The sequence below is a fragment of the Propithecus coquereli genome, unplaced genomic scaffold (assembly GCF_000956105.1).
Source record: "Propithecus coquereli isolate 6110/MARCELLA unplaced genomic scaffold, Pcoq_1.0 Scaffold171, whole genome shotgun sequence".
Lineage (NCBI taxonomy): Eukaryota > Metazoa > Chordata > Mammalia > Primates > Indriidae > Propithecus > Propithecus coquereli.
Window position 1 is genome coordinate 4477585 of NW_012141747.1, and position 10586 is coordinate 4488170.

Genomic DNA, 10586 nt, shown 5'->3' on the forward strand with positions numbered 1-10586 from the left:
ATATCTTAGATTTTCTAATTCTCTGTGCACAGCAAGCTCATTGGAACCTGAGTCCTGAACTGCCCCTGTTTTACTGAGAGGTAATTCTATGCAACCTAGAGCTAAACACTTCATTTACGTCAGCTCATTTAATCCTCCTGTCAACCTGTGAGAGCAGGGACAGTTACTAGCTCCACTTAGCAGAAAAGGAAACAGGCCTAGTTGGGGAAGACCCTCGCTGAGGTCACCAAACAGGTGAACGGACCAGGCCTGGTGGACTCCAAAACCCACATTCTGGCCGCAGGTGGCCGTGGGAGGGAGGGAACACCTGACTCTGACCCTCTTGGCTTTGAGGCTGCTCCTTGTTTTGGGGGGAACGGTTGTCATTGTGAGCAGAACCGACTCTGGTTCTGGTGGGTCCTCAGAACAGTGATTGGGAAACAAGGAACTTCTCAGTCTGCTGTTCTCGAAGGGGATGTGCGGTGTCCTGCCTGAGCGTGGGGCCCAGCCCACAGTCGCCTTAGCAAGAGGTCTCTGAAATCTGCTTCCCGCAGGTAGGAGCAGCTGGAGGAGGGGACGGGCCAAGGTGGGAAGTGGCGCCATGTTAGAGGAGAGGGAGTAGAATTCCCTCGAGTGGGGCTCGGGAGAGAAAGCGACACAGTGAGGAGACGGCGTTACTGACTGCTCACGATGTTGTATTAAGCTGGAGGTTGAGAATCTGGGCAATTTGCAGCAGTCTCTTTTTTCAGAATTAAATTCCCCCTTTTCAAAAGCTGCCTGAGCCCTGCTACCTGTTCCTTTTGTTGTTGGCTTTTGTTGCCACAGCACTGGCCTTTTGCCACTCCCACCGATGGGCTCTGCACCTCGGGACAGGCTCTGTGAGTTCACAGGTGGTACAGGATTCTCCTGGCTGAAAGAGAACCGGGGTTAAAGAGCGAAGAGGCCAGGTGGCTTGGACATGCTCACAGATGGACTGTTCAGGGCCAGGCCCCATTCCCAGGGGGAGGCCACCAGTCAGGGCATCAGATTTCAGTGGGCCTTAGAGCTGGCAGGCTGGCAACAGGAACGTGCTGGAGGGAGGAAGTGCCATTTGCCCAGCTAGTGTTTGCTCTTACCCTGCAGCGAGACAGCTCAGTTTGTTTGCACTTGCAGATTTCATGAACAGTGGTCTGATGGCTGTTGTTTGGGTCCAGATCACATGGAAACCTTGAGAACCTCCTCTGGGATCAGATCCTTTATCTAATCATCATGACTGCTTTCTCAGACGGGTAACAGGGGTTTCTCTGTACCTGCCCACCCCTTCTTATAAGTTACAGCTGTTGCCTTGCACAGCTGTTACATGTAAATCAGAAGAAAATTGAACCAAAATAAAGAATAATTTTATGAACAGATAAGTACCCCCTTGAGAAGCACAGGGAATCTAATCCCTATGATGTGCAAGTATCATAAGGGAAACTTAAGAATCTGCAGTTGCTATCTAGGGTTCATGAATTTCATGCTGTGCAAAGAAGCCTTACACAGTAATTGCTTGACAGGTTTCTGCCAATTTTTTCTGAATCTTCACTGGAGACACCTCCCAGGAGCCTCTGAGGAAGCAGAGCTTCCGAGATGCTGATTCACTGTGAGGCTTAGAATCAGGACACGTTTATGCAGTCTGTACTCTTAATGCTTGCATGAAGCTTTTAAACACAGGGTTGGGCAGGACAGGTTTAGGACAGTGAGCTTTTTCTGTGTGTAGACCACTGAACCTTTAGGATTATTCTGGCTAGTTATACAAATAAATACAAGGACACAGTCCAGGCTGAGAGAAAATAGGTGAGATATTAATGAAATTCATTTCTGTACACATGGACTTTTCATGGAAATCGTGAGGTTTGGTCCGCCTCTCAGGTGCGGGCCCAGCCTTTCATAGATTCTGAATGTTGTTGCACCGCTGATAGGGGCCACACCAGAGAGGGGAAGGTCATTGGCCTGTAAACCGCCCTGGAAACCCGAGCCTTGGTCTGTTGTCCAGGGCAAGTGGCAGCTTGTACCAGGGAAGGGAGGGGCCCTTTCAGGTATTTATCTGCCTGATAGCATTCACAGTGACAGGGTGAGTTTGGCTTTGGGTTTTTGTTTAGGCTGATAAAATCTTTCTGTTCAGTTCCAAGCTGTTAGGTTGACAAGCTACCCATGGGCTGTCGGATGGGAGAGCTGTGGAGCCATCTAGCTGTGTGGCCAGGAAGGACCTGGACTCTCCCCAGCCCAGACTCCTTGCAGTGCTAGGGCCAGGCATTTGTCAGGAAAATAACTTTGGTAGGAGGGTTGACTTGGAACTGCATTGGCAGGAGGGACAGTGAGCGGGCCATTCTTGCCCCACAGCTGAGGATTTTGGAATTTTCTAGAAGAGACCTGCTACCTGAGGGTGACCTCAGAGCTCTCCAGGCTACACATTTAGACTCTTCTGCCCTCGTAGCTAGTTTCCAGATGAAACAGCCAGTCAGTCCACTGGTTGTTGCTTTGAACATGGAAGAAGTTTCCTGGGATTGCCAGCTCCTGCTACAGCTGTGGCTGTCTTGGCCAGAAAAACCATGAGAGGAGGTCCTCTCACTCCAGCCTTCAGAACTGCGTTTCTGCCTGGCATCAGAGATGGGCACTGGCCTTCTGTTCCCATGGGTTTATCTGAAGGTACACTTTTACTCTGGATGCCTTGCGAGATTTGCCCAGGTGTTTAACAGGTGTCGAAGCATTAGCATTTTCTGCTTCAAGAAAAATTCCTCATCAGTATTTTCCATGTGGACTTAGGATATGTAGTTCCTTTTTCAGTCTCTTCTACACAGTAGCCAGAGTCACCTTTTAAAATGTAATCAGGCTTCCAATCCCAGACATGATGGGGTAATAAATATTATATTTATACTTCTTTAATAATTATGATATTGGACAAAATATATGAAGCAACTGTTTACAAGAATGGAACAACATTCAGTGCAGATCTTTGATCCAGTTGGAAGCACGTGAGGCAAGCTCCACATTGACCCTGGCTTTCTGTCTGGAAGTGCCTTCAAAAACAAGATACGGGGAAGAAGAGACCACCAGAGAGCTGAGCAGCAGAAACAGAGATCAGACTTGGGGATGCTGAGGCAGCTAGATTTGTGGGTCAGGGTATTGAAGAGGAGGGTTCTGAGCAGAGAAGGGACTTGAGAAGTCTTCAAAGTGGTCCCCTAGAGTCTTGCCCAAATATTAAGCTGCATTTCCACAAGGCAAGACTGAGGCTTGGCAGAGAATGACTACTGAGCAGGGTGGTGGGGGAGGGTAGTGAGCTGAACAAAGAATATGGAGGATACACAGTCACAGAGTGCTGGGAGACTTAGAGTTCTACCCTCCTGCAAGTGGGTAGACTGAACACCTTGCGCATTCACTCAGGTGAATTATAGAAGGGTCATACCTTAGAAATAGGGTTCTCTAGCCTAGACTAAGGACCACACTAGACTCTCCATAACAAAACCTAAAAACAAGCCTTGTTAGGATCAAGATGCTGTGCCAATCCACTAATTGCCAGAGTAAAACTCAACACTCTTCAAATAAAGTGTTCTCTGCCATATCCAGCATACAATAAAAAAATCACTGGATATGTGGGACAAGGTGATCAGTAAGAGAGAAAAAGGTTGATAGATACCAACTCATACAAACATAATGAGTGAACGGATAGAATTTCAGAAAAACAGAAATTAAGAAACAACCAAATGGAAATTCTAGAACTGGAAAATACAATATCTGAAATGAAAAATTCACTGGACGGATCTAAGAGCAGTTTGGATACTGGTGGAAGAAAATGTCAGTGAACTTGAAGACAGATTGGTAGAAACCATTCAAACTGAATCACAGAGTGAAGAAACATTGGAAAGAAATGAACAGTGGCACACGAGAGATAATATCAAGTAGTCTAACATAAGTATAATTGGAATTCTAGAAGACAAGAGAAAAAGAGATTGGGGCAGAAAAACATTTGAGGAAATTTCCCCAAATTTGATGAAAAAATCTCAGCCTAAAGATTTTAGAATTTCAAGGGACCCCAAGCAGGGTAAACTCAAAGGGAACCACACTTAGGCATACCAGAATGAAATCACTGAAAGCCAGAGATAAAAATAAAGTATGAAAGCAGCCAGAGGTAAGAAGGCCCATTACATATAGGGGAACAAAAATAAGGGTATGCAAACCAGAAGACAATTGGATAATGTTGTTTAAAGTTCTGGAAAAAATATCTTTCAAAAATAAATGTGAAATAAAAACATTTTCAGATTAAGAAAAGCTGATGGAAATTGTTTCCTGTAGACCTGCAGTAAGAAAAGTCTTTAGGCTAAAGGAAATGCCACCAGAGAGAATATGGAGCCATAGGTAGGGAAAAGTGCCAGAAATGGGAAATAATGTGGTAAATAGAAAAGAATTTGTTTTCTCATTTAAAATTTTCTTCAAAAGACAATTGATGGGTTAAAGCAAAAATAATAGCAATTTATTGTGGAGTTTCTCATATATGCAGCAATAAAATGTATGACAGAGGACAGAGGATGGGTAAATGGAAGTAGGCAAACAAGCAATAGAGAAAAGCCAACAAAAACAAATGTTGGTTCTTTAAAAAAGATCAATAAAATTGATAAACCCCTATGAAGACTAATCAAGAAAAAAGAGAAGAAATCAAATTGCCAGTACAGTAACTCCTCACCTAACATCATTGATGGGTTTTTGGAAACTGTGACTTTAAGTGCTGTGACATACTGTGTTCTTGCATAATGTCATTTCCTTCACTGATGTTGTTTCTTTATAACATTGTTGAGAAAAAAATCCAAGAACCTATCCACAATGTTAAGTGAGGACCTATTGTATCAAGAATGAAAGAGGACATATTAATACACATCTCACACATATTAAGAGGATAATAATGGGATATTAATAACAACTTTATGTCAATAAATTCAACAAATTAGGTGAAACAGATAAATTCCTTGAAAGACCAATAAAATTGACACAAGAAGAATGTGAAAATATCAATAGCCCTAAATTTGATTTTTTAAATGAAATTTTAAATGCATTTTTAAAATGCACAGGGCATACTTACAGGGGTGGTCATAGAGGCACCTATTGTTTGCATGGCACATCATCTTTTGCAAAGTGCTTTTGTGGATTTTTTAAAAATCAAATTTGTAATTAAAAACTTTTCCACAAAGAAAACTCCAGGCCTAAATGGCTTCACTAGTGAATTCTGGGAAACGTTTAAAAAAAGATAGCACCAATCTTGCACAAAATCTTTCAAAGGAGGAAGAAACACTTCCCAAATAATTTTATGAGACCAGGTTAACCACAATTTTAAAAAAAGGAAAAGAAATTACAGACCAATATACCTCATGAGCATAGGGACAAAAAAACAACAAAATACTTGCACATTGAATGTAGCAGTACATAAAAAGGATCATACCTCATGACCAAATGGGGTTTATCTCAGGAATGCAAGGTTGGCTTGACATGTGAAAGTCAATGAAGGTGATTCACCACATTAATTGAATAAAAATGAAGATTATACGATCTGTTCAGTAGATGCAGAAGAAAGCTTTAGACAGAATTGACAGCTTATTTATGATGAAAAACTCTCAGCAATCTAGAATTAGGAGGAAAAAATGGTGTACCCTGTTCCAGTTCATCTTCCAGAAACCCAGACCTAAAATCATTCTAAATAACAAAAAGAAATGAAAGACATAGGGTTGGAAAGGAAGGCATGAAATGATGTTTATTTGCAGAAGACATCATTCTAACTAATCCACAAAACTGCTACTAGATCTAACAAGTGAATTTAGAAAGGGCATAGAATATATGGTCAATATACAAAAATTAATTGTATTTTTATATCCTAGCAAAAGTAATTAGAAAAGGAAATTAAAATATAAGTCACATTGTGCCAGCCCTCTGCTCAGAACTTTCTGATGGCATTTTACATCACTCAGAATAAAATCAAGAGTCTCATCCAGGTGCTGTTAGCCCTCCTCTCCCCGCAGCACCCAGCATGTCTCTGATCGCTCTCCAGTCTCCCTCGGCTCTGCCCCCGCCCACTGCCTGCACGCTCTTACCCACACACCTCGAGAGCTCACCCCCAATTCATTCAGGCCTCTGCTCAACTGTCACCTCCTCAGGGAAGGTCCTCCCTGCTCACCTTATATGAAATAGCATCTCCCCTTACTCTGCTTTAATTCTCAGAGCCCTCATCACTGCCTGACACACTGGATATCAGTTTGTTTATTGTCTCTCGCCACCCTTGAACATGAGAACAAGGACTTTGTTTTTCGTTGCTGACTATTGCTGGATCTGCAGTGCCCAGTGTGGTGCCTGGAACTTAGTAGTAGTCAACAAATATTTACTTCATGAAGAATTGAAAATAAAATACAGTGCCAACAGGAACAGTCTGGGGATAACCCCCACAGTCTGGGGGTAAACATGCTGAAATTGAAGTGCTTGGTGTGGTAGGCTTTTAGGTTTGCTTTTTTTTTCTTTTCAGAAAATCTGTGTAATTTTACAATGAAAGAAAATTTTCAATAAAAAATTTTGATGTTACATCGAGTCCCAAGGCAGCACAGGGCATATCTGTTGGAGCTGTCATGGAGCCACCTGTTGTTTTCATGGCACATCTTCTCTAGATGAAATTCAGGTCAATAAATGCTCATGGTTGCACCGTCAAATGAAAGTCTGGGCATATGTGTGCAGTAGTATCTCATTGGATCCTCAAAATGGATAAGAAAAAAAATGTCCTCTTCATCTGCTCAGATGAAGACACAGGCTGAGAATGATCCTGTGGATTTCCCAAGGTCATTCTCATATTAGATGGCGCATCTGGATTAAGGATCCCGGTCTTAGAGCTCCAAGGCAAGTGCTCTTCCGGAGGGATCCCACCAGGAGACTTTCTGTGTTGAACAAGTCCCCAGGGGTGGGTGACTGAGACAAAGAGAACTGTATGGCAACTGTGGCACTGTAAGGACTGCAGTGGGGAGGCTTCCTGGAGATTTGTTCCCAAGGAAAGGACAAACGAGGGTGGACCTAAAGGAAGGAAAGGGGGTTACAATGAACGCAGTGGAGAGTGCGTGGAAAGTGGGCACCTCGACTCACACTGTTTTGCATTCAGTGTGTGATATCTCAGTGTTCCCTCTGTTTTGGTAACTCTCTTTGGGGATCATTTTACCTTGTCCTCACGGTGTTTGAGACTGACAGGAGCTCCGAGTATCAATGACACCTGGGATGAAAGTGGCTCAGGGCTGTCTTACATGAGCTGCAGCCCTCTGTTTTGCAGATGTCACTCTGGGCACTGAGTGGCTAGGTGACATACCAGAGATTAGACAAGGGAGTGTCACCTGGATCGAAAGCAAGAAAGCAAGAAAGAAAGCAAAACTTTTGACTGCCAGCAGCCTTTGTTTTTTTTTTTTTTTTGCAGCCTTTCTTAATCACAGTATCACACTTGTGTGTTTGCGTGTATGTGTGCACATGTGTGTTGAAGGATAATGCTGGAAAGAGTGTTTTTTCTTCATAATGTAATGACACATTTGAAATTAGAATTATTGCTGAGACCAACTTGATAAGCAATTAAAGGGTGAGGTGTGTTAAGAATGTTTAGTGTGTTCTCAGCATTTGGGGCTAATCAGAATGCAAGTGGTTTTCATCATTGCAATATTGGCGCCTTAGGAAAAACAAAATCCATTCCTTGATTTAAGTGTTTGCAGTAGTTTAAAGCATTGGTCTCCTTCATGTGCCCACACAGCTGTGGCTTCATCCCACAGGTGGAATTATTTAACAGACTGGAACATGACGTCCACTCTTACGCCTCACTGAGAAATTGTAAGAGGACCCCTTTATTTTTTTCCTAGATGAGGTTTTTAAGAGTAGGGGGGAAATAAAATGGGTTTTAAAATCAAGGAATTCTTACAAGTGATGTTTCTTGAAGGCAGACATTTGGTGGGTTTCCGACAGCTGATCCTCAGCCCACCTGATCGTGATCCTTGTGCTGTCAGGGGTGAGCAGGGAGCCCACGCAGTGGGATCCTTGCTCTGAGTCTGCACAGGAAAGCTGAGGCCAGGCGTGAGCTCCTTGTGGCTTCAGGCTGTTTCGATCCAGCTGCTGGCTCTGCAGGTTCACGTGAAGCTGCAGGGCTCCGCACCACTGAGATCCGGTCTCCTAAGGGAGAGAGGCTGGCCCCGGCCCCACGGCAAGGGGAGTGAGCGTTCAAATCACGTGAGTGTGCGTCCCCTCTACCTCCGTGTGATGTGGGGGACTGTACCAGTGCAGCTCTCGGGTGCCCCCTGGGGGGAAGAGTGTTGGCATCTCAGAACGCCAAGCTTCCTAGGCAAGAGTGGTACAAGCTGCCTGTAGACACTAGGACACTTAGTACGTTTTCCTTAGTAGATCTTGTAAACTTGGGGGCATGTGTGCTGGATATCCTTTGCTTGCCTTGGAGAGATGACCTGTGGGCCAGAATGTGTCCTCTTGATGAAGAAGTGACGACTGAGCCCGGAATACTGACCCCAGAGATGAGCGGTGACTCAGGGCCCCAGAGTTCAGGGAGGCTGGGCCATGGCAGATCCTTAGAGCTGGCCTTCTCAGGTGCTTCTGCCTGGTGAGGAGACCCCTCGCTAGTGCAGGACCTTCGGTCCTATAGACCTTTCCCTCCAACTCAAGGGGTGATCAGGCCCTGGCAGTAACCAGCGACTCTCACGCAAGCCCAATCAAAACTGCTTTGAAAGCCTGCAATCTGATTTGTGAATTTAGGATGGGGGAAACATCTGCGCCAAAGACCAGAACACCTGTACCCCAGGAGACCTTGGTACCCACACACTCAGGGAGCCCGCTTAATGTTCATAAGATCATTTCCTGGGCTTTGCTGGAGTCCTTAAATGAAAGGTCTTGAACCCGTCTTAGGGAAGGGGTTTTTCCCTGGCCAAGGAGCAGCATCACCACCTGCCTTCTCCCTGGGCCTGACTCTGGGCCCCGCAGGCCGGAGCAGGTGTGCAGGTTGATGGAGACCCCATCACCACAGGTCTGGCAGCACCTGAGAGAGGTGGACCTACCCTGTGTCCTTTCATGGATGACATTCTTCCCTTGTGCCATATGGATTGACATCTGAATCTCATTTGCGCACTGTTTCCAAGTCACGTTTTAGGACAGGTGAGCCTCCAAATAGCTAGGTTGTTCCATTTGCAGATCTTTGGAACTTTTTATGCTGGAGAATGGCCTTTCCTGACTGTCCTTATGTGGGGGGCTCTTCCATCTCTGAGGTCCCCTGTTGTCAGCCGGTGTCCAGCCATGCAGCACTGTGCCCTCAATTGTTCCTCACTTCTCTTATGCTCACGTCGCACCACTCACCCAGCTTGCGAGCTCCTTCATCCTGACTTGTGCGGTGTGTTCCCAGCAATCTGTCGTTAGGACTTGCTGGCACTGAGTCGTATGATGCACACCCAGTTGGGGTTTACCCAGTTTTGCCCATTCTTGCCCCGGATTCTGGACTGTAGTAAAGAGGCCTAGTCCTAACTGTAAACTGGAGCCTCTAGACTGTGCCTCTGTTGTGCGTCAGGACTTTGAGAAGACACAGAAGGATTCCTGGGGAACTGCGGGCCCTGTATGTAGTCTGATGTGACACCTTCCTGCGTGGCCACGTCATACCCAGATGCACATCGAGGATAAGGTACTGTGACGTCAGCCTGCACCACGCCCCCACCTGCAGGTCACGACCCTCAGGCCGCACAGGCTGACCACCCAGGATCGCCCTTCAGGACTCTGAGCTCTGAATCGAGGGACCCCTGGGACTGTGCTTGTGCCCAACCCTGTGTTCTGTATACATAGGGTCAGGGTTGTCCCAAGCAAAGGCAGACCTTTGGTGGGAACCAAAACCAGAAGTCCTGCTGTGCAGTGTTGGCAACTTTCCTGCGGTGGCAGAATTTCAAGGGCCTCATCATAGCCCTTGAAATTGTCACTGTTTATTGAGCCTTCTCTATGGCCAGGCCCTATGCCAGCATATCAGCATTTGATTCTCAGTACCCCTGCAAAGACGGATGAGTCCCTTTTCACAGATGAGAGGAATTACGGAACCTGTCCAAGGTCACATTGCTCTAAGTAGCAGAACCAAGATGGAAGCTTGGGACTGCAAAGCCACGTGCTTCTAAAGCCCAAACCCCTGCACCCCAACCCCATTACTTGTTGAAACACTTCCTGTCCTAAGTAAGGAAAGGGGCTCGCTGCTCCTTTCTCTGGAACTTGAATTCTCTCACTGCTGCCACCATCGTGGAGGGTGGAGCCAGGTGACCTTCTCCTTCACTGGGGAGGCCCCGTCCCTGAGGCCACACCGGAGTCTCTAATTGTTTCCTGTGGCTGGTTTGCTCTGCCCAACAAGGCAGTGGGGTGGGGGGCTCAGCTCACTCCCTGGCTGGGCTCAGGCCCTCGCATCATTTTTGGGTTGGAAGGAGCGTGCTTGGTTTCCCTGGGAGGCCTGCCTTCCTCCAACTGTTGGGACAAGGGGCCGACAAACAGCAGTGGCGCGTTCTCGGCAGCCAGGGCACCCCTTCTGCGAGCTCAGTCCACCCACCTTCCGTGGCTGCGCCCTTAGG